This window comes from Lithobates pipiens, unplaced genomic scaffold (assembly GCF_037356315.1).
Source record: "Lithobates pipiens isolate NorthernLeopardFrog02 unplaced genomic scaffold, aLitPip1_a1.2 Scaffold_1, whole genome shotgun sequence".
NCBI classification, from domain to species: domain Eukaryota; kingdom Metazoa; phylum Chordata; class Amphibia; order Anura; family Ranidae; genus Lithobates; species Lithobates pipiens.
Window position 1 is genome coordinate 256,724,276 of NW_027507685.1, and position 23,549 is coordinate 256,747,824.

Sequence of the window (23,549 nt, forward strand, 5' to 3'; positions counted from 1 at the left end):
GAAACCATAATTGGAGAGTGTAGCAAACATAAAGGGCCAACTGAGCCTATCGAAGGCTTTCTGTGAGTCAAGGCTCAAAATCAGGGCTGGGCGGGATGTTTTTTTTAACAAATCTATGAGGTCTATGGTGCGTCTCGTGCTATCACCGGCATGTCTGGCTGTTACAAAGCCTACTTGGTCCTTACGTATGAGTCTGGGTATTAAGTGGGAGAGTCGGTTAGCTAGGATTCTTGTAAATATCTTGTAGTCGGAGTTAAGTAAAGCAATGGGCCTATAATTGTCAGGGAGGGAGGGATCTTTACCAGGTTTTGGGATCAAGGAGATATGGGCATGAAGGAATTGGGGGGTGGGGTTCAGTACCTTGAAGCAAGGAGGTAAAAAGAGTAATCAAATGTGGGCTTAAAGTTGGTAAGAAAGTTTTATAATATGAATAAGGCCAGGGGATTTTTAGGTAGGGATATTTTTGATTACCTCAGCTAGTTCCTCAGGGGTGATTGCAGATTTCATAGATAAAAGATGATCGGGGGAGAGTTTGGGTAGATGTAGCGAGTCAAAGAAGGATTCAAATCTCTCCTGCGGAAAATCGTAGTTAGAGTCAGTTTGTATACAGTTGTATAATTTACGATAGAATTCCTCAAAAACTTTGGACATGGTGAGAGGGCAATAAGTGAGAGTACCGTTGGTTTGCCTAAGAAAATCTGAGGATGAAAGAGAAGGGCGAGGTTTTCCATAATTCACTAGCATTGTGCGGCTTGTTTGAAGACTCAAAAAATTTTTGCTTGGACCACAGGAGAGACTTGTCAATTCTTTTCATATGTAATGATCTGAGTTGATTACGCAGCGACGAGGGGGAAGACAGCAAAAGTTTCTCAGCTTTGCGAAGTTTGTACAAGATAGAGGATCTTTGGAATGCTGCATCTTTTTTCAAGCGAGAACCAGTGGCTATGCAATGTCCTCGAAAGACAGACTTGTGATCTTCCCATAGGGTGTAGAGCCCTGAGACCGTATTTACATGAAGTTCAAAGTATTCATTTAGGCTTTTGGAAAGAAGGTCTCTAGTTTCAGCAATGCGGAGAAAGGTCTTGTTAAAATGGTTGTAAATCCTTACAAACCACTTTGACCTACAGGTAAGCCTAGATTAAGGCTTATATGTAGGTCCAAGAAATATCTCCTAAACCTATACGGTTTAGGAGATATTTGCCCGAAGACAGGCACCGCTGTCTACGGCGCATGTGCCGTAGACAGCGGCACGCAGGCGCACTGAGCGCGGCATTTCCAACAACGGAGCTGCCGCGCGTGTTGGCTCCCATGCGCATGCGCGGGAGTGACCTCATCGCGGCTTCGCCGAATGACAGCGGCGGAGCTGCGAGACCCCACCGAGAAGATGGATGTGCCGGACTACAAGGGACAGCGGTGACTTCGCTGGCTCCTGTGTCAGGTAAGTGACACATAACGGACTACTATGCAATGCGATGCGATGCATAGTAGTCCATTATGCTTTACCTTTGCAGGGAATGAAAGAGGAAGTAAACTCATCAGGGTTTACTTCCTCTTTAAGACTCCAATGACAAGTTCTGGGAGAGATGGAAGAAAGGGTAATATCTAGTTGTACAGAGGAGTGGTCTGACCAAGTTATGGGATTGGTTTCAGAAGAGACGGAGGGAGGGGGGAAGAGATAAAGAAATGTACAATCTGGAGTAAAGTTTATGGGGGTGTGAGTAGAACGTGTATTGTTTGTGTGTGGGGTGTATAATCCTCCAGATGTCCAGGAGGTTTTTAGCTCTGATAAGCTTACGGAAGGATTTGGAGAGGCAGTCAGATATTGATGATGTTTTGGATGGGAACAATATGTGTCTGTCTTTGCTAGGAGACATGGTCATATTAAAGTCCCCGCCAATCACCAGAAAAGGTTGTGAGAATTTGTCTAGACTATCAAACATAGTGGTAAGGAATGAACCTGACCAGAATTAGGAGTATAAACATTCACTATAGTAAAAGACTGGGTGTAGAACAGGCAGTCTAGGATAATAAATCTGCCCTGGGGGTCCAGGTGTGAGGATTTGACTCTTAAAAGACAGGAACGATTAATTAAGATTGCAACACCTGCTTTTCCAGACGGGTCAGAAGCCACGAAGGATATCGGAAAGTGTTTTCTGGCAAATTTAAGGGATCCCCCAGGGCGGAAATGAGTCTCCTGGACCAAAATTATGCCAGCTTTGGAAGCTTTAAACTCTTTCAGAGCCAGCCATCTCTTATAAATAGAGTTTAAACCTTTTGCATTGCAAGTAAAAAACGTTAACGCCATATCAATTTAACCTGATGAATATAGGCATAAGATAAACTGCATAGCATACATTAGGTGAAGAATTCCATGGTGTAAGGGTCTTAAAATGAATAAAAAGTAACCTAACAACATTTATTATAGTAGTAGTATTGTGACAGGAATATATCCAGTCCATAAGGTGTAGCAGCCTCAGGTAAAAAAAAAAGGGCCTGAGGAAAAAAATAAAATAAAAACAAAAATAAAAATAAAGGTTGAAAAAAAAAGAGGAAAAAAAAAGTAAAAAAAACTTTACTGTATCCAGAGAGAAACCTGGAAAGCCAAACGCCTCCAGGAAGCCTTGGTCTAAGCCTAGGGTTGAAAAGGGGAGTGTGAGGACCACCAAAAATGGGGGTGGACGGTCCCCCTTTGCCTTCCAAGTATCGAGACCTGGGTCACGAAATAGAAACCATGGAAAGGTACAGACTTGTGAGCCAGGGTGCCATAAAAACAACAAGTGGCACACCCCACGGGCAAGGGGGTGAATGGACTCATCAAGGAAAGGTGGGTAAAACAGGAACTTCAGAGGGTCATATAAAAGTGGAAATCAAAGCCATAGCCACATGATAGGATCTTCAGGTCGGGAACCTAGAAGTAGGGCACCTCTGAGGTGTAAGGTTGGATTTGGATGACTTCTGTCGCACCGGGGTCCAGATGCGACTCAGAGCTGTCGGCGGTTTAGGAGTAGCAGGAAGTGGCATAGGATCTTCTTCAGGAAGAGGTGGTAGGCCTAGGTTGCGTAGAAAATTGTCACTTTCCTGGAGATCACGTAGAGAATACTGTATGCCTTCACGGGATGCAGAGAGGCGAAATGGGAACCCCCAGCAATACATGACTTGGTGGGTCTGGAGATGAAGTGTCAGCGGGCATAAATTTCTCCATCTGGCTAGGGTGATAGTTGGGAAATCTGGGTCTTAGACCCTTTACAGTCCAACCTGGATTGGTTGCGGGTGGCAATAGTAAGTGCTTCTTTGCTGTCATAGTAGTGAAATCTGACAATCACATCTCTCGGATTGGCTCCAGCTGGGGGTTTAGGAGCGAGGGATCTGTGGGCCCTGTGTGTCTAAACGCCAGTCAGTGTCAGGGATATTAGGGGCTACCACATTAAACCGGCTTAGGAGGTAAGAGCAGAGGTCTCTGTCTTCCATTGCTTCAGGGATAGCTCTGATCTGCAGATTCTGTCTGTGTTCTCCATTTTCAAGATCTTCCTGTTGTGCTTGAAGCTGGGTGACCGAGTGCCTTATGGCAGCATTGTTTTCTTCCAGAACTTGAACATACTGCACTAGTTCATCAAACTTAGTCTCTTGGGTATCAGTGCGTTCTCCCAATTGGCCTATTTACCCTCTCAATTCTTTGAAAAGTTTACCCACCTCCTGTGCAATGTTATGGGTGATGACCTGGAGCAGGAATTGTAGTTTAGTATCTAAGACTTCTGCCGTTAGTGGGAGGGGTGACCCCTGTACAGGCATGGGGGCAATATCAAAGAGTACCTGTCACAGGCTCAGAATGCTCTGGAGGGTCTTATGTGCCATCCTGGCTACTCGAGGGCTGTGGATGAGGGCCTGTGAAGGTAGCGGTCCAAGGTGGAGGAGCGCAAGGTCTCCAACATCCACCAGCTCCGTGATGTCGTCATGGAGGAGTGGAAGAGGACTCCTGTGAAGCTCTCAATGCCCAAGAGGGTTAAGGCAGTGCTGGAAACTAAAAAAAAAACGAATTAGGAACTAAAAAAATGTTCAAAAGTTTTGGAAAATTCAAAGATCCCCCAAAAAGCTATAAAAAATTAAAAAAAAAAACAATATCAAAAGAACGAATATCCAAAAATTCTAAATTCAAAAATTGTAAATAATAACTAACTAACTAACTAACTAACTAACTAAAAGGACCACTGCCTTGCTAAAGAAGCCGAAGGTAAAGGTGATGGACTGGCCATGCATGTCTCCAGACCTAAACCCTATTGATCATCTGTGGGACATCCTCAAATGGAAGGTGGAGGAGCGCAAGGTCTCCAACATCCACCAGCTCCGTGATGTCGTCATGGAGGAGGAGAAGAGGACTCCAGTGGTAACCTGTGAAGCTCTGGTGACCTCCATGCCCAAGAGGGTTAAGGCAGTGCTGGAAAATGATGGTGGCCACACAAAATATTGACACTTTGGGCCCAATTTGGATATTTTCACTTAGGGGTGTACTCACTTTTGTTGCTAGCGGTTTCGATGTTACAGGTGATACTCGAAAAATGTGTATATACTGCAAAAGTTCATTTATTTCACTAATGCAACTTAAAAGGTGAAACTAATATATCAGATAGACTCATTACATTGCAACGCAAGATAGTTCAAGCCATGATTTGTCATAATTGTGATGATTATGGCTTACAGCTGATGAAAACCTCAAATCCACAATCTCAGAAAATTATTAAAAAATTGTGAAAAGGTGCAATATTCTAGGCTCGAAGTGTCCCACTCTAATCAGCTAGTTAAGCCATAACACCTGCAAAGGGTTCCTGAGCCTTTAAATGGGTTCTCATTCTGGTTCAGTAGGAATCACAATCATGGGAAAGACTGCTGACCAGACAGTTGTGCAGAAAACCATCATTGACACCCTCCATAAGGAGGGAAAGCCTCAAAAGGTAATTGCAAAAGAAGTGCTTCAAAGCACATTGATAGAAAGTTATGTGGAAGAAAAAGGTGCGCAAGCAGCAGGGATGACCTCAGCCCTCGAGAGGATTGTCAGGAAAAGACCATTCAAAAGTGTTGGGGACTTTCACAAGGAGTGGACTGAGGCCTGGAGTCAGTGCATCAAGAGCCACCAAATGTTGTATTCCTCTTGTCAAGCCACTCCTGAACAACAAACAACGTACCTGGGCTGAAGAAAAACAGACCTGGTCTGTTGCTCAGTGGTCCAAAGTCCTCCTTTCTGATGAGAGCAAATTTTGCATCTCATTTGGAAACCAAGGACCCGGAGTATGGGGGAAGAATGGAGAGGCACACGCTGCAAGATGCTTGAAGTCCAATGTGAAGTTTCCACATTCTGTGTTGATTTAGGGAGCCATGTCATCTGCTGGTGTTGGTCCACTGTGCTTCATTAAGTCCAGGGTCAACGCAGCCGTCTACCAGGAGATTTTGGAGCACTTCATGCTTCCTTCCGCAGACAAGTTCTATGAGGGATGCCGACTTCAATTTCCAGCAGGACTTGGCACCTGCCCACACTGCCAAAAGCACCAAAACCTGGGTCAATGACCGTAGGATTACTGTGCTTGATTGGCCAGCAAACCTGCCTGACCTGAACCCCATAGAGAATCTATGGGGCGTTGCCAAGAGAAAGATGAGAGACATGAGACCGAACAATGCAGAAGAGCTGAAGGCCGCTATTGAGGCATCCTGGTCTTCCATAACACCTCAGCAGTGCCACAGGCTGATAGCCTCCATGCCACGCCGCATTGAGGCAGTAATTGCTGCAAAAGGGGCCCAAACTGAGTACATGTGCATGCTTATACTTTTCAGAGGTCCGATGTTGTTCTATGTACAATCCTTGTTTTATTGATTGCGTGTAATATTCTAATTTTCTGAGATTGTGGATTTGAGGTTTTCATGAGCTGTAAGCCATAATCATCACAATTATGACAAATCACGGCTTGAATTATCTTGCTTTGCATGTAATGAGTCTAATGCCGGGTACACAGGACTGGACTTTTTGACAGCAAAGGTCCGATCGGACAATTCGATTGTGTGTGTGGGCTCCATCGGACCTTTGCTTGCCAAAAATCCGGCGGACTTTAGAAATAGAACATAGTTACAAAGTTAGTCAGGTTGAAAAAAGACACAAGTCCATCCAGTTCAACCTTAAAAACAAATAAATAAACTAAAAAACAATCGTACAATCCAATATACCCAATTTTATGCTCACAATTGATCCAGAGGAAGGCGAAATAAACCCCAGCAGAGCATGCTCCAATTTGCTACAGCAGGGGAAAAAAATTCCTTCCTGATCCCCCAAGAGGCAATCGGATTTTCCCTGGATCAACTTTTCCTATGTTACTACCCAGTTATATTATGTACATTCAGGAAAGTATCCTGGCCTTTCTTTAAGCAATCTACTGAGCTGGCCAGAACCACCTCTGGCGGGAGTCTATTCCACATTTTCACAGCTCTAACTGTGAAGAAACCTTTCCGTACTTGAAGATGAAATCTCTTTTCCTCTAGACGTAAAGAGTGCCCCCTTGTCCTCTGGGTTGACCGTACAGAGAACAACTCAACACCAAGTTCACTATATGGACCCCTAATATATTTGAACATGTTCATCATGTCCCCCCTTATTCTCCTCTTCTCAAGAGTGAATAAATTTAGTTCCTCTAATCTTTCCTCATAGCTGAGCTCCTCCATGCCTCTTATCAGTTTGATTTCCCTTCTCTGCACTTTCTCCAGTTCCCCGATATCCTTTTTGAGAACTGGTGCCCAAAACTGAACTGCATATTCCAGGTGAGGTCTTACTAATGATTTGTACAGGGGCAAACTTATCTTGTTTATCATGTTTTACATTTTCCCACCAGAACTTCACCGGACCGAGAAATCCGTTTGTGTGTATGCTAGTCCGACGGACAAAAACCGATGCGAGGGCAGCTATTGGCTACTGGCTATGAACTTCCTTATTCTAGTCCGGTCGTACCTCATCACGTTCGAATCTGTGGGACTTTGGTGTGATTGTGTGTGGCCAAGTCCGTTCATTCGGAAAGTCCGTCGAAACTCCGCCGAAAGTCCGTCGGAAAGACTGTCGGATCTAGTCCCTCGAAAAGTCCAGTCGTGTGTACGCGGCATATCTCATATATTAGTTTCACCTTTTAAGTTGCATTAGTGAAATAAATTAACTTTTGCACGATATCCAAATTTTTTTTGAGTATCGGCTGTGTCTTGAGTTATTTTGAGGGGACAGCAAATTTGCATTGTTATGCCTGATACACACGGTCTGACATTCCGACCACAAAATCTGTTGGATTTTTTCCGACCACAAAATTCGTCAGATTTTTTCAGAAGGATTTTGGCCAAAACTTTTGTTGCACAAAGTTGTCGGAAAATCTGATCGTTCTGAACGAGGTGATGTCAAACACGTATGTCGGGACTATATATATATGGGACAGTAGCCAAAAGCTTTCATCTCTTAGTGTATTCTGAGCATGCGTGGCACTTTGTCCGTCAGATTTGTGTACACACGATCGGAATTTATGCGATCGGATTTTGTTGTCAGAAAATTTTGGATCCACACATACATATATAAATAATAATACAAAAGTGAGTACACCCCTCACATTTTGGAAATCTTTTACTATATCTTTTCATGTGACAACACTGAAGAAATGACACTTGTCTACAATGTAAAGTAGGGAGTGTACAGCTTGTATAACAGTGTAAATTTCCTGTCCCCTCAACATAACTCAACACACAGCCATTAATGTCTAAACCGCTGGCAACAAAAGTGAGTACACCCCTAAGTGAAAATGTCCAAACTGGGTGCAAAGTGTCAATATTGTGTGTGGCCGCCATTATTTTCCTGCCTTAACTCTCTTGGGCATGGAGTTCAACAGAGCTTTTTAGGTTGCCACTAAAGACCTCTTCCCCTCCTCCATGATGACATCACGGAGCTGGTGGATGTTGGAGACCTTGTGCTCCTCCACCTTCCCTTTGAGGATGTCCCACAAATGATCAATAGGGTCTAGGTCTGAAGACATGCTTGGCCAGTCCATCACCTTTACCCTCAGCTTCTTTAGCAAGGCAGTGGTCGTCTTGGAGGTGTGTTTAGGGTGGTTATCATGTTGGAATACTGCCCTGCGGTCCAGTCTCTGAAGGGAGGGGATCATGCTCTGCTTCAGTATGTCACAGTACATGTTGGCATTCATGGTTCCCTCAATGATCTGTAGCTCCCCAGTGCCGGCAGCACTCATGCAGCCCCAGACCATGACACCCCCACCACCATGCTTGACTGTAGGCAAGACACACTTGTCTTTGTCCTCCTCACCTGGTTGCCCCCACACACGCTTCACACCATCTGACACCAAATACGTTTATCTTGGTCTCATCAGACCACAGGACATGGTTCCAGTAATCCAGGTCTGTTTGTCTTTAGCAAACTGTTTGTGGGCTTTCTTGTGCATCATCTTTAGAAGAGGCTTCCTTCTGGGCTGACAGCCATGCAGACCAATTTGATGCAGTGTGCGGTGTATGGTCTGAGCACTGACAGGCTGAACTCTCACCCTTTCAACCTCTGCAGGAATGCTGGCAGCACTCATACGTCTATTTCCCAAAGACAACCTCTGGATATGACGCTGAGCACGTGACCTCAACTTCTTTGGTTGACCATGGTGAGGCCTGTTCTGAGTGGAAACTGTCCTGTTAAACCTCTGTATGGTTTTGGCCACCGTGCTGCAGCTCAGTTTCAGGTTCTTGGCAATCTTCTTATAGCCTAGGCCATCTTTATGTAGAGCGGCAATTCTTTTTTTCAGATCCTCAGAGAGTTCCTTGCCATGAGGTGCCATGTTGAATTTCCAGTGATCAGTATGAGAGAGTAATGCGAGGGAATTGTCCGGCGTACTTAGTCCGGCAAACAATCCAGCGGATAGTCCGGCGGACTTTCTACCGAACGGACTTGGCCACACACGGACACACAGAAAGTCTGGCGTTTGCTAGCGCGATGACATACAGCGCGTACGACGGGACTAGAAAAAGGAATTCAATAGCTAGTAGCCAATAGCCAGTGATAGCCAGTAGCCAATAGCTTCCTTTTCGTACTTGCTTTTGAGCATGTGTCATTCTTAGTCCGCCAGACTAGCATACTCACGAACGTATTGTCCGCTGAAAGCCAAGTCCGGTGGAAATATTGGACTGCAAAAATACTTTCTAAGTCCGCCGCACTTTACGCTGAAAAAGTCAGTGGCAGCCCACACACGATCGAATTGTCCGGTGAAATGCGTTTCTGCGGATAAGTACGCCGGGCAATTTGATCGTGTGTACGCGGCATGAGAGCGATAACACCAAATTTAACACACCTGCTCCCCATTCACACCTGAGACCTTGTAACACTAACGAGTCACATGACACCGGGGGAGGGAAAATGGCTAATTGGGCCCAATTTTTCCATTTTCACTTAGGGGTGTACTCACTTTTGTTGCCAGCGGTTTAGACATTAATGGCTGTGTGTTGAGTTATTTTGAGGTGGCGGCAAATTTACACTGTTATACAAGCTGTACACTCACTACTTTACATTGTAAGCAAGTGTCATTTCTTCAGTGTTGTCACATGAAAAGAGAGAAGAAAACATTTACAGAAATGTGACTGAGGGGTGTACTCACTTTTGTGAGATACTCTACCCACTTCCCGACCAGCGCACGACGATGTACGTCGACAGAATGGCACGGGCAGGCATATTGCCGTACAGGTACGTCCAATATTCAATGCTGCCCTGCCATCGGGAGCGCGCCGCTGGCGGCGCGCTCCCGCGCTGGTCGGGACCCCCGTGAGTCCGGTCGCGGGTCCCCGCGATCGTCTCACGGAGCGGCCGAATGGAGGAAATGCCGTATAAACAACATTTCTCCATTCTGCCTAGCAACTAGTGACGCTGATCTCTGCTCCATGTGATTGGAGCAGAGATCAGTGTTCACTAAATGAAAGCCCAACCCCCCCACAGTTAGTAACACACCCCTAGGAACACTTAACCCCTACACTGCCACCCACTGGTTAACCCTTTCACTGCCAGTGTCATTTACACAGGAATCACTGCATTTATATAGCAATGATTACTGTATAAATGACAATGGTCCCAAAAATGTGTCAAAAATGTCCGATGTGCCCCCCACAATGTCGCAGTCACAATAAAAATCGCTGATTGCCGCCATTACTAGTAAGAAAAAAAAACAATAAAAAATTATTAATAAAAATGCTATAAAACTATCCCTATTTTGTAAACGCTATAACTTTTGCGCAAACCAATCAATAATCGCTTATTGTGATTTTTTTTACCAAAAATATGTAGAAGAATACGTATCGGCCTAAACTGAGGGAAAAAAATGTTTTTTTATATATTTTTGGGGGATATTTATTATAACAAAAAGTAAAAAATAATGCGTTTTTTTTTAAATTGTCGCTCTATTTTTGGTTATAGCGCAAAAAATAAAAACCGCAGGGGTGATCAAATACCACCAAAAGAAAGCTCTATTTGTGGGAATAAAAGGACGTCAATTTTGTTTGGGAGCCACGTCGCCACGACCACGCAATTGTCAGTTAAAGCGACGCAGTGCCGAATCGCAAAAAGGGGTCTGGTCTGCAAGTGGCTACATATATATATATATATATATATATATATATATATATATATATATATATATATATATATATATATATTTTTTTTTTATGTGCATATATATATATATATATATATATATATATATATATATATATATATGTATGTGTGTATTTTTTATTTTATTTTTTTATTCATACCCTAGAATGAAGTGGTTCAGCTTGCTCCCCTCTCCGCGCTGTTTTTCCGCTGCTGGCACAATTCGTGAAGTCTAAGGATCCGATTTGCCCGTTTATTAATGTATTCAGATTTAGCCATAACAATAAATAAATAAAAGGAAGTCAAAGTCTTGGAGTGTGCAAGATTAGAAGTGACAGCAGCCCAAAGAGGATCCAAGGACAGCGATGAAAAGAGCCTGACGATGACAGCCGGGAGACCGGCACAATTCATGCAGAAAATGGGCAAGAAAATCCCAGTAAATGTACAACTTCTGAAAAGACCTCTCCAGTCCAAGGGGAGAGGACTCAGCACTGCGCGGGGATGGAAATGTTTGGTTTTGATTTCTTACATACATTTATTTATGTATTAATTTGCTGATAAGAATAAGTGAAGGAAATAAGAAGTGACATTTTTGTAAGGAACATTACCAAGTCAATCACACTTGGATTTGTAGCAATTTACTAATTAAAGTTGAATTCAAGGCACAATTTGCTGTATGGATTAGCGAGAGTCCCCAATAGATATTTGGAAGAATGAAAATGGAAATTCTATTCATCGGATTTAGTACAACATCGGTAATGTGGGCTCATGTACCTGCAGAGCTTACACTTTGTGCAGGAGGTCCTCACACCAAAGAATTGCAAGACTTCATAGAGAAGTCTTCGCCAACCTTCTTCAACACGGAGAACCCATTTTATTCTTGAGGGCTTCTGCTTTTTAAAAAAAATATCTATAGCTATAGCTCTCTCTCTCTCTCTCTCTCTATATATATATACATATATATATATATATATATATATATATATATATATACATATTTATACACTATATTATCAAAAGTATTGGGACACCTGCCGTTACACGCACATGAACTGTAATGACATCCCGGTCTTAGTCCGTAGGGTTCAATATTGAGTTGGCTCCACCCTTTCCAGCTATAACAGCTTCACCTCTTCTGGGAAGGCCGTCCACAAGGTTTAGGAGATGTGTCTATGGGAATGTTTGACCATTCTTCCAGAAGAGCATTTGTGAGGTCAGGACTTTGCTTGGTGCACCGGTGCGCAGCCATGTTGGAACAGGAAGGGGATGGCCCGTTCTTGTTCCAACATGACTGCGCACCGGTGCACAAAGCAAGGCCAGTCAAGTTCCTCCACCCCAAAACTCGCTCATCTATGTCTTTATGGACCTTGCTTTGTGCACTGGTGCGCAGTCATGTTGGAACAGGAAGGGGCCGTCCCCAAAATGTTCCAACAAAGTTGGGAGCATGAAATTGTCTAAAATGTCTTGGTATGCCGACGTCTTTAAGCCCCGTACACACGAGCGGACTTTTCGACATCCAAAGTCTGACGGACTGAGTCCGTCAGACTATTCGATCGTGTGTGGGCTGCAACGGACTTTAGCTTCGCTAAAGTCTGACGGACTTTAGAAATGAAGCATGCTTCAAATTTTCCCGACGGAACTCCGCCGGACCCGGTCCCTTCGAAAAATTCGCTCGTGTGTGTGCTACTCCGACGGACTAAAACCGACGCTAGGGCAGCTATTGGCTACTGTCTATGATCTTCCTACGTCGAATCCAGTCGTACGTCATCACGTTCGACTCCGTCGGAGTTTGGTGTGATGGTGTGTGGCCAAGTCCGTTCGGTCGAAAAGTCCGCCAGAACTCCGTCGGAACTCCGGCGGAACTCCTTTGGAGGTCTGTCAGACTTAATCCCTCTCGTGTGTACGGGGCATAAGAGTTCCCTTCACTGGAACTAAGGGGCCAAGCCCAACCCCTAAAAAACAACCCCAGGTGCAGGTTATTCAAGTTCCTCCACCCCAAACTCGCTCATCCATGTCTTTATGGACTTTCAATATTGAGTTGGCTCCGCCCTTTGCAGCTATAACAGCTTCAACTCTTCTGGGAAGGCCGTCCACAAGGTTTAGGAGATGTGTCTATGGGAATGTTTGACCATTCTTCCAGAAACGCATTTGTGAGGTCAGGACCTTGCTTGTTGCACCGGTGCGCAGCCATGAACAGGAAAGGGATGGCCCGTTCTTGTTCCAACATCACTGAGCATCGGTGCACAAAGCAAGGCCAGTCAAGTTACATAGTTAGTCAGGTTGAAAAAAGACACAAGTCCATCCAGTTCAACCACAAACAAAAAATATATATAATAAATATCATACCAGCCCATATACCCAATTCTATACCCACAGTTGATCCAGAGGAAGGCAAAAAACCCCAGCAGAGCATGATCCAATTAGCTAAAGCAGGGGAAAAAATTCCTTCCTGATCCCCCGAGAGGCAATCGGATTTTCCCCGGATCAACCTTACCTATAAATGTTAGTACCCAGTTATATTATGTACACTTAGGAAATAATCCAGGCCTTTCTTAAAGCAATCCACTGAGCTGGCCATAACCACCTCTGCAGGGAGTCTATTCCACATTTTCACAGCTCTTACTGTGAAGAAACCTTTCCGTATTTGGAGATGAAATCTCTTTTCCTCTAGATGTAAAGAGTGCCCCCTTGTCCTCTTTGTTGACTGTAAAGTGAATAACTCGACACCAAGTTCCCTTTAAGTTCCTCCACTCCAAACTCGCTCATCCATGTCTTTATGGACCTTGCATTGTGTACTGGTGCACAGTCATGTTGGAACAGGAAGGGGTTGTCCCCAAAATGTTCCAACAAAGTTGGGAGCATGAAATTGTCCAAAATTTCTTGGTATGCGGACGTCTTAAGAGTTCCCTTTACTGGAACTAAAGGGCCAAACCCAACCCCTGAAAAACAACCCCAGGTGCAGGTTATTCAAGTTCCTCCACCCCAAACTCCCTCATCCATGTCTTTATGGACTTTTCTTTATGCACTGGGGTGCAGTCATGTTGGAACAGGAAGGGGGCATCCCCAAATTGTTCCCGCAAAGTTGGAAGCATGAAATTTGCAAAAATGTCTTGGTATGCTGACTCCTTAAGCCCTTGTACACACGGTCGGAGATTTTAACAACCAAATCCGTCGGATTTTGTCTGAAACTGTTGCATACACACGGTCGGACAAAGTTGTCGAAAAATCCGATCATTCAGAACGTGATGACGTAATTTCGTTACGATGGGACTACGTTCAGGCTAGTAGCCAATAGCTTTGATGTAGGAATTTGATCTGAGCATGCGTGGCACTTTGTCCGATCAAAATTCTCTACACATGATCGGAGTATGTCCTATCGGACCAATTTGTCGGAAAATATTTCCAACAAGTTGGAAAATTGGGTCCGACGGATATTCCGACGGAAACAGTCCGATGCAGACCACACACAGTCGGATTATCCGACAAACCGTTCTGATAGGACACATTCCATCGGAATCTCCGACCATGTGCACAGGGGCTAAGAGTTCCAGTGAAGGAGCCAAGCCCAAGCCTTGAAAAACAACCCCACACCATTACCCCCCCCCCCCTCCACCAAATGATTTGGACCAGTGCACAAAGCAAGGTCCATAAAGACATGGATGAGTGAGTTTGGGGTGGAGGAACTTGACTGCCCTGCACAGAGTCCTGACCTCAACCTGATGGAACACCTTTGGGATAAATTAGAGTGAAGACTGCGAGCCAGGCCTTCTTGTCCAACATCAGTGCCTGACCTCACAAATACTCTTCTGGAAGAATGGTCAAACATTCCCATAGACACATCTCCTAAACCTTGTGGACAGCCTTCCCAGAAGAGTTGAAGCTGTTATAGCTGCAAAGGGCGGAGCCAACTCAATATTGAACCCTACGGACTAAGACTGGGCTGCTATTAAAGTTCATGTGTGTGTGTAAAGGCAGGCGTCCCAATACTTTTGGTAATATAGTGTTTTGGGGTTCTGTATCATCTTCAAGAAAAAGAAATTGTGTTTTTTTTTTTTTTTTACATGTCAGAGAAGGATATCAGAAATGACTCGTACTGGAAGCGGCTAATCGTGTGCATAAAATACAAAAAATGTCTGCAGCGGTGAAAGGAGCACTTTTGGGAGTTCAGTTCCCCTCTAAGCGCGTCGGCGGTGTCATCAGGAATCCGGGAAGACGTCGTGCCTTCTAGCATCATACTTAGAATATCCATCGAATTATTTTTAGCATTTTTTTTTTTTTACCTTTTTGTACCAATCTCCAGACACTGAAATATAAAATCCGGGGGTAAGGCTGGCTGCATCTCGCGCATTCGCCGGCTTCTGACACACAAAAGATAAATTTAGATATCTGCCAAAGAAAATGTAATTAGATTTGTAACAAGTGCTGAACCGCGTTGTGACCGATCCCCGGGAACGATCCGAAGAACCAGCAAATTTTATTTTACTTTTAAACAAAAAAAAAGAGGAACTGAAGAGCCGTATATTAAAGAGGAACCCTCGGGAATAATAATCGCCTGTCAAGGCGACGTCCCGGAAAGAAAAATGCAAATCCTACAGCGGCGCAGGACCTAAATGTATCCATTGCAAAGGTAAATATTGCCGGATTGTGGAAATAGACTCAATTCACGAAGATTTACACCTCATTTTACCTCTACTAATCGTATCTTGCGATAAATGTCACCGTTCACAAACACAAATAGGCATTTATAACTGACCCTCCCCCCATCCTCCCCTTCAGGCTCGCACAGCTGCTCCTCTCCTGGACTGAAATGGATTACCCTGATTTCACTGCACACTGTGAGATTCTCAAAGTGTGCGCTAGAAGCTGCAGTAATTTGGATAGACTTCCTGGCTGGAGGATGTCCATCATTACCTAGTAGATATGTGCAATTCGTTTAGTTCTGAATTTAGAATTTTTTTTGTTAATTTGGAAATATCCAAACTAATATATATGTAAAGCGGTGTGTAAATTGATGGCGCTATATAAGTAACTGAAATAAATAAATAAATAACTGAACTCCATTAAAACAAATTTTTCCGAACATTCGTAAATACATAAATTCAAAAATTCCTATATTTGGAAAATCAGAAATTCGAAAATCCAGAAATTCGTCAGTTCGTAAATATGGAAATTTCTATAATTCTAAAAATTCGTAAAAAAGGAAATTAGAAAAAGTCTGAAAATTCGTCAATTCGAAAATTTGAACAAATTTCAACAAATTTATTCGGAGACATCTGAATTAACGGAAATCCATTTAACAAATTTTTCCGAACATTGGTAAATTCGAAAAATTTGTAAATTTGAAGATCCGGGAATTTGTAAATCTAGAAATAAGAAAAATCTAAAATCTGTAAATATGTAAATTCGAAGATTCGTAAATTTGAAGATCCGGGAATTTGTAAAACTGGAAATTCGAAAAATCAAAAATCCGTAAATGTGTAAATTCGAAGATTCGTAAATTCTGAAAATTTGAAATTCTAAAATCCAGAAATTCGTCAGTTCGTAAATTCAAAATTGTGAAAATTTTAATGCATTTCGACAAATTAATTCGGAAAACATCCGAATTAACGGAAATCCATTTAGCAAATTTTTCCAAATATTCATAAATTAGAAAATCTGTAAATTCCAAAATTCGGAAATGTGAAAATCCAGAAATTCGGAAATCTGGAAATTCGTAAATTTGAAAATCCGTAAATTCAAAAATTCATAAATACGCAAATTCTAAAAGTTCATAAATTCGTAAAATCGTAAATTCGAAAATACAGAAATTTGTCAGTTTGTAAATCTGGAAATTCGTAAAATTCTAAAAATGTTGAAATTCGAAATCTGAAAAAATTTGTAAATTTGAAAATTTGAACGAATTTCGACCAATTTATTTGTAAATATCTGAATTAATGAAAATCCATTTAACACATTTTTCATAATATTCGTAAATTCAAAAATCTGTAAATACTTAAATTCGAAAATTCATCAGTTCAGAAAATCGGAAAATTCGAAAATCCAGAAATTTGTCAGTTCGTAAATCTGGAAATTCGTAAATTCTAAAATCTGAAAATTAAGAAATTGCACATTTATGAATTTCCTGATTTGTGAATTAATGAATTTCCGGATTTTACAATTTCAGAATTTTCTGAATTTCTGAATGTCTGAATTTTCTAATTTTTGAATTTAAGAATTTTCTGATTTTTGGATTTTGAATTTCCAAATTTTCGATTTCCAAATTTTTAGATTTCCGAATTGACAAATTTCTGGATGTTCACATTTTCAAATTTTCCGAATGTACAAATTATCACATTTTTAAGTTTATGAATTTTCGGATTTCCGTATTTCAATTGTAAACATTTCCAGATTTATGAATTGATGAATTTCTGGATTTTATAGTTTTTCCAAATTTTCGGAGTTTATGAATTTTTGAATTTACAAATTTTCGGATTTACGAATGTTTTGGAAAAATTTGGTTAAATGAATTTTTGTTAATTTGTATATTTCCAAACATGAATTTGTCGAAATTCATTAAAAAATACGAATTAGGAACTAAAACAATTTTCCAAAATTTTTGAAAATTCAAAAATCCCCAAAAAAGCTATGAAAATTCAAAAAAACAATATTAAAAAGAACGAATATCCAAAAATTCTAAATTCAAAAATTGTAAATAGTAACTAACTAACTAAAAGGACCACTGCCTTGCTAAAGAAGCTGAGGGTAAAGGCGATGGGCTGGCCATGCATGTCTCCAGACCTAAACCCTATTGAGCATCTGTGGGACATCCTCAAATGGAAGATGGAGGAGCGCAAGGTCTCCAACATCCACCAGCTCTGTGATGTCATCATGGAGGAGGGGAAGAGAACTCCAGTGACAACCTGTGAAGCTCTGGTGACCTCCATGCCCAAGAGGGTTAAGGCAGTGCTGGAAAATAATGGTGGCCACACAAAATATTGACACTTTGGACCCAATTTGGACATTTTCACTTAGGGGTGTACTCACTTTTGTTGTCAGCAGTTGAGACATTAATGGCTGTGTGTTGAGTTATTTTGAGGAGACAGCAAATTTACACTGTTATACAAGCTCTACACTCACCAACATGATAACGACCCCAAACACACCTCCAAGACAGCCACTGTCTTGCTAAAGAAGCTGAGGGTAAAAGTAATGGACTGGCAAGTAAAGGTGATGGACTGGCAAAGCATATCTCCAGATCTAAAGCCTATTGAGCATCTGTGGGGCATCTTCAAATGGAAGGTGGAGGAGCGCAAGGTCTCCAACATCCACCAGCTCCGTGATGTCATCATGGAGGAGGGGAAGAGGACTCCAGTGGCAACCTGTGAAGCTCTGGTGACCTCCATACTCAAGAGGGTTAAGGCAGTCCTGGAAAATAATGGTGGCCACACAAAATATTGACACTTTGGGCCCAATTTGGACATTTTCACTTAGGGGTGCACTCACTTGTGTTGCCAGCGGTTTAGACATTAATGGCTGTGTGTTGAGTTATTTTGAGGGGACAGCAAATTTACACTGTTATACAAGCTCTACACTCACCAACATGATAACGACCCCAAACACACCTCCAAGACAGCCACTGCCTTGCTAAAGAAGCTGAGGGTAAAAGTAATGGACTGGCAAGTAAAGGTGATGGACTGGCCAAGCATGTCTCCAGATCTAAACCCTATTGAGCATCTGTGGGACATCCTCAAATGGAAGATGGAGGAGCGCAAGGTCTCCAACATCCACCAGCTCCGTGATGTCATCATGGAGGAGGGGAAGAGGACTCCAGTGGCAACCTGTGACGCTCTGGTGACCTCCATACCCAAGAGGGTTAAGACAGTGCTGGAAAATAATGGTGGCCACACAAAATATTGACACTTTGGGGCCCAATTTGAACATTTTCACTTAGGGGTGTCCTGACTTTTGTTGCCAGCGGTTTAGACATTAATGGCTGTGTGTTGAGTTATTTTGAGGGGACAGGAAATTTACACTGTTATACAAGCTGTACACTCACTACTTTACATTCAGTATTTTCACATGAAAAGATATAATAAAATATTTACAAAAATGTGAGGGGCGTACTCACTTTTGTGAGATGCTGCACGTATATATATGTATATATTTAAGCTGTATATTTATCCGCTTGGCAGGAGATGCCTATTAACTTGCAGCCACTTCCAGCCTCTTGCTGAGCCTTCTTCTGTAATATGATTTATTTTCTCTTGGTCCGATCCCTTGAACTCACTGGAGGCTTTACAGGCAGTTCAGAACGTTGGGTCTAGTAGGAACAATTTCATTAGCATACACATCCATTTTTTATAATGGAAACAGGGAAGAGGTAGTAAGAGAAGAGGGGGTGGGGGGGAAAGAAGTTCCTTCAGATGAAATAACGTTATACGTTCACGTTAGCCCATTTTCTTCTCTGACAGCCGACATCAACGAGGGGGGAAAAGATCAAAAAGCTTCAGGAAGCTTTACAAGGAGTAAAGTGAGTCTGCAATAACGGGGGCCCTTCTGATATTTAATTGAAAAAAAGAGAGAACAAAGTATCGTTCTTTCGTCAGTTGATGTGACCTTGGCTGTCTTCAATGTGCCTAAAGCATGCCGGAAGCAAACAGCACTAACAAGGCGGATGGCGGCTCAACCTCTTTTACGCGTCTGCCAGTCTCCGGCTCCTGCCAGTGTGCCGCGATTGAAGGTGGATTTCTGCTCCCCCCCCCTCCCCCTCCCCCTCCCAACCTTCACTTCAGATGCTGGAAGTTTGTTACTTTGGCTCGGAACAGGTGCTGGTCCATCTGTGTGGAGCATGTTGTTCTGTCCCGAACATTCGTTAATGACAAAACGCAGCGGAGGAATCGGCATCGAAGTAGAATCTTGAAAGTGTTTACTGTGGAAGAAGAAGAAGAAAAAAAAAAAAGTGCGCTTGAAAGGTCGCGCCCACTGCTGCGGACGAGGCTTTAAAGTTTAATGAACAGATCTGGTCTAATTAAAATCTGGATTTCTTTTGAAATCGCAAAAACTGCAAGCGACAAAATTATTATTTTTTTTTTTCTTCTTTTGTTGGGATGAGAGAACAGCTAAAATACCAATGGGCAGATTTCCGGTGCCCTCTGGGATTGGGTGTCTGCGCTCAGCCCCTGGGGGGGCGGGGGGGGGGGGGAAGAAAAAAACGGGGGTTGGCGCTTTTTGCCAGGATGTTAGGGGGACTGAGGGTTTATTTTATTTGTTTGTTTTATTTTTTTTAGGCCGTCTCGGCTATGACTTTAACCGCTTCAGTACCGGGCACTTTCACTCCTTCCTGCCAGGGGCCAATTTTCAGCTTGACAATTTTGCGGTCATGCCACACTGTACCCAAACTAAATTGTTATCATTTTGTTCCCACAAATAGAGTTTTCTTTTGGTGGTATTTGATCACCTCTGCGGTTTTTATTTTTTGCTAAAAAATGTAAAAAGCCTGAATTTTTTTTTTTTTAAAAGTCTTTGTTTTTGTTAAAAAAAAAAAGGGTAAATAAGTACGTTTTCTCCTTCACTGATGGCCACTGATAGGCTGCATCGATGAGCACTGATAAGGTGGCACTGATGAGGTGGCACTGATGAGGTGGCGCTGATGCGGTGGCATTGATGGGCACTGATAGGTGGCAGTGATATGCGGCACTGATGGGCATTGATAGGTGGCACTGATGGGCACTGATAAGCGACACTAGTGGGCACTGAAGGGCTGCACTGATGGGTACTTATGGATGGCACTGATTGACAGCACTGCTGGGCACTGATAGGCGGCACTGATGGGCACTGAACGGTGGTACTGTTGGGCATTGATGGGCACTGATGGCCGTCACTGATAGATTTAAAGCGGAGGTCCACCCTAAAGTGGACCTTCCGCTCATTGGAACCCTCCCCCCCTCCGGCGCCACAATTGGCACCAGGGCCGCTGATAGAAATCATTGGGCCCCCTACAGCCCACCTGACGGGGCCCCCTTTAGCCCCACCCCTGGTCCCTCCTTCAGCCCCACCCCTGGTCCTGCCCCTGGTCCCTCCTTCAGCCCCAGCCCTGGTCCTGCCCCTGGTCCCTCCTTCAGCCCCAGCCCTGGCTGCTTCCCAGTGAGTTAGGACACACAGGGGTCTCAATATAAGGAGTTAAATCTCCCCCATCCACATGACATGACAGGGGGTCGCCCATTATGAGTACACTGTTCGCAGGACACACAGGGGGCCCCCCATTATATGAAGTACAGTACACCTCTTCATACATGTTCTATCACTGTACACCTATTCACACATGTTCTATCACTGTACACCTCTTCACATATGTTCTATCACTGTACACCTCTTCACACATGTTCTATCACTGTACACCTCTTCATACATGTTCTATCACTGTACACCTCTTCACACATGTTCTATCACTGTACACCTCTTCACATATGTTCTATCACTGTACACCTCTTCACACATGTTCTATCACTGTACACCTCTTCATACATGTTCTATCACTGTACACCTCTTCACACATGTTCTATCACTGTACACCTCTTCACATATGTTCTATCACTGTACACCTCTTCACACATGTTCTATCACTGTACACCTCTTCATACATGTTCTATCACTGTACACCTCTTCATACATGTTCTATCACTGTACACCTCTTCACATATGTTCTATCACTGTACACCTCTTCACACATGTTCTATCACTGTACACCTCTTCACACATGTTCTATCACTGTACACCTCTTCATACATGTTCTATCACTGTACACCTATTCACACATGTGCTGTCACTGTACACCTCTGCACACATGTTCTATCACTGTATACATTATCATACATGTTCTATCACTGTATACCTTATCATACATGTTCTATCACTGTACACCTCTGCACACATCTTCTGTCACTGTACACCTCTTCACATATGTTCTATCACTGTACACCTCTTCACATATGTTCTATCACTGTACACCTCTTCACATATGTTCTATCACTGTACACCTCTTCACATATGTTCTATCACTGTACACCTCTTCATACATGTTCTATCACTGTATACCTTATCATACATGTTCTATCACTGTACACCTCTTCACACATGTTCTGTCACTGTACACCTCTTCACACATGTCCTGTCACTGTACACCTCTTCACACATGTCCTGTCACTGTACACCTCTTCACATATGTTCTATCACTATACACCTCTTCATACATGTTCTATCACTGTATACCTTATCATACATGTTCTATCACTGTACACCTCTTCACACATGTTCTGTCACTGTACACCTCTTCACACATGTTCTATCATTGTACACCTCTTCATACATGTTCTATCACTGTACACCTTATCATACATGTTCTATCACTGTATACCTTATCATACATGTTATATCACTGTACACCTCTTCACACATGTTCTATCACTGTACACCTCTTCATACATGTTCTATCACTGTACACCTATTCACACATGTGCTGTCACTGTACACCTCTGCACACATGTTCTATCACTGTATACCTTATCATACATGTTCTATCACTGTACACCTCTTCATACATGTTCTATCACTGTACACCTCTTCATACATGTTCTATCACTGTATACCTTATCATACATGTTCTATCACTGTACACCTCTTCATACATGTTCTATCACTGTACACCTCTTCATAAATGTTCTATCACTGTATACCTTATCATACATGTTCTATCACTGTACACCTCTTCACACATGTTCTATCACTGTACACCTCTTCATACATGTTCTATCATTGTACACCTCTTCATACATGTTCTATCACTGTACACCTTATCATACATGTTCTATCACTGTACACCTTATCATACATGTTCTATCACTGTATACCTTATCATACATGTTCTATCACTGTACACCTCTTCATACATGTTCTATCACTGTACACCTTATCATACATGTTCTATCACTGTATACCTTATCATACATGTTCTATCACTGTACACCTCTTCATACATGTTCTATCACTGTACACCTTATCATACATGTTCTATCACTGTATACCTTATCATACATGTTCTATCATTGTACACCTCTGCACACATGTTCTGTCACTGTACACGTGTTCCATTGCTTTCCCCTCATGTACATATGTGTCATCGCTACACATGTGTTCCCTCAGTGCACCCCTCTGCCCACATGTTCCATCACAGTACACCATTGATGGTAAACAGGGTTGAGTGTACAGCTGTAACAAGTGAGACCACTGGCTCTTACCACTCTTGCTTCAGCAGACATTTAAATCTCCAGGCTGCACATTGTATTTCCTGCACAGACTGGAGGTCAGGAGGAGGCGGTGCAGCTCTGAGTGACAGAGCAGCAGACCAATTGGCTTGACATCCTGCTGGGAGGCAAAAATCTGTAGATAGCAGTGTAGGAGAGGCTTCCATGGTGCTGTTCTCCTCACTGACACAAGGGACATGAGCAGAGATGTGAGTGGAATGTGAGCAAGTCACACATGCAGGCTACCTGCCGTCGGTGCTGTTAAACTGAAGTCAACCCCTGCCTTGAGTTTACTCACTGTCTGGAAAGTGTTCTCCTCCTCCTCTCCAGCCTCTGAGTGGTGCCTGCCCCTCCTCACCTCTCCGGTGGTCAGACTCATCTCATGCTGGCTGGAGAAATATATATATTTTTTTCTATCATTCTCTGCTCAGATTGCCCGGGCCCCCCCTGCTGGCTGGGCCCGGTACAACAGGGCCAATTGTACTGGCTTATCAGCGGCCCTGATTGGCACCTTTCAGGGGGGAGGGGGGTGCAGGTACCTGTACAGTTCAGGTATCTGCACCCACTTCTGGCGTAGATTCTGCAGAAGGTACGCCCTTTTCCAAAGGTCCCCCGCTGCCTGCTGGGAA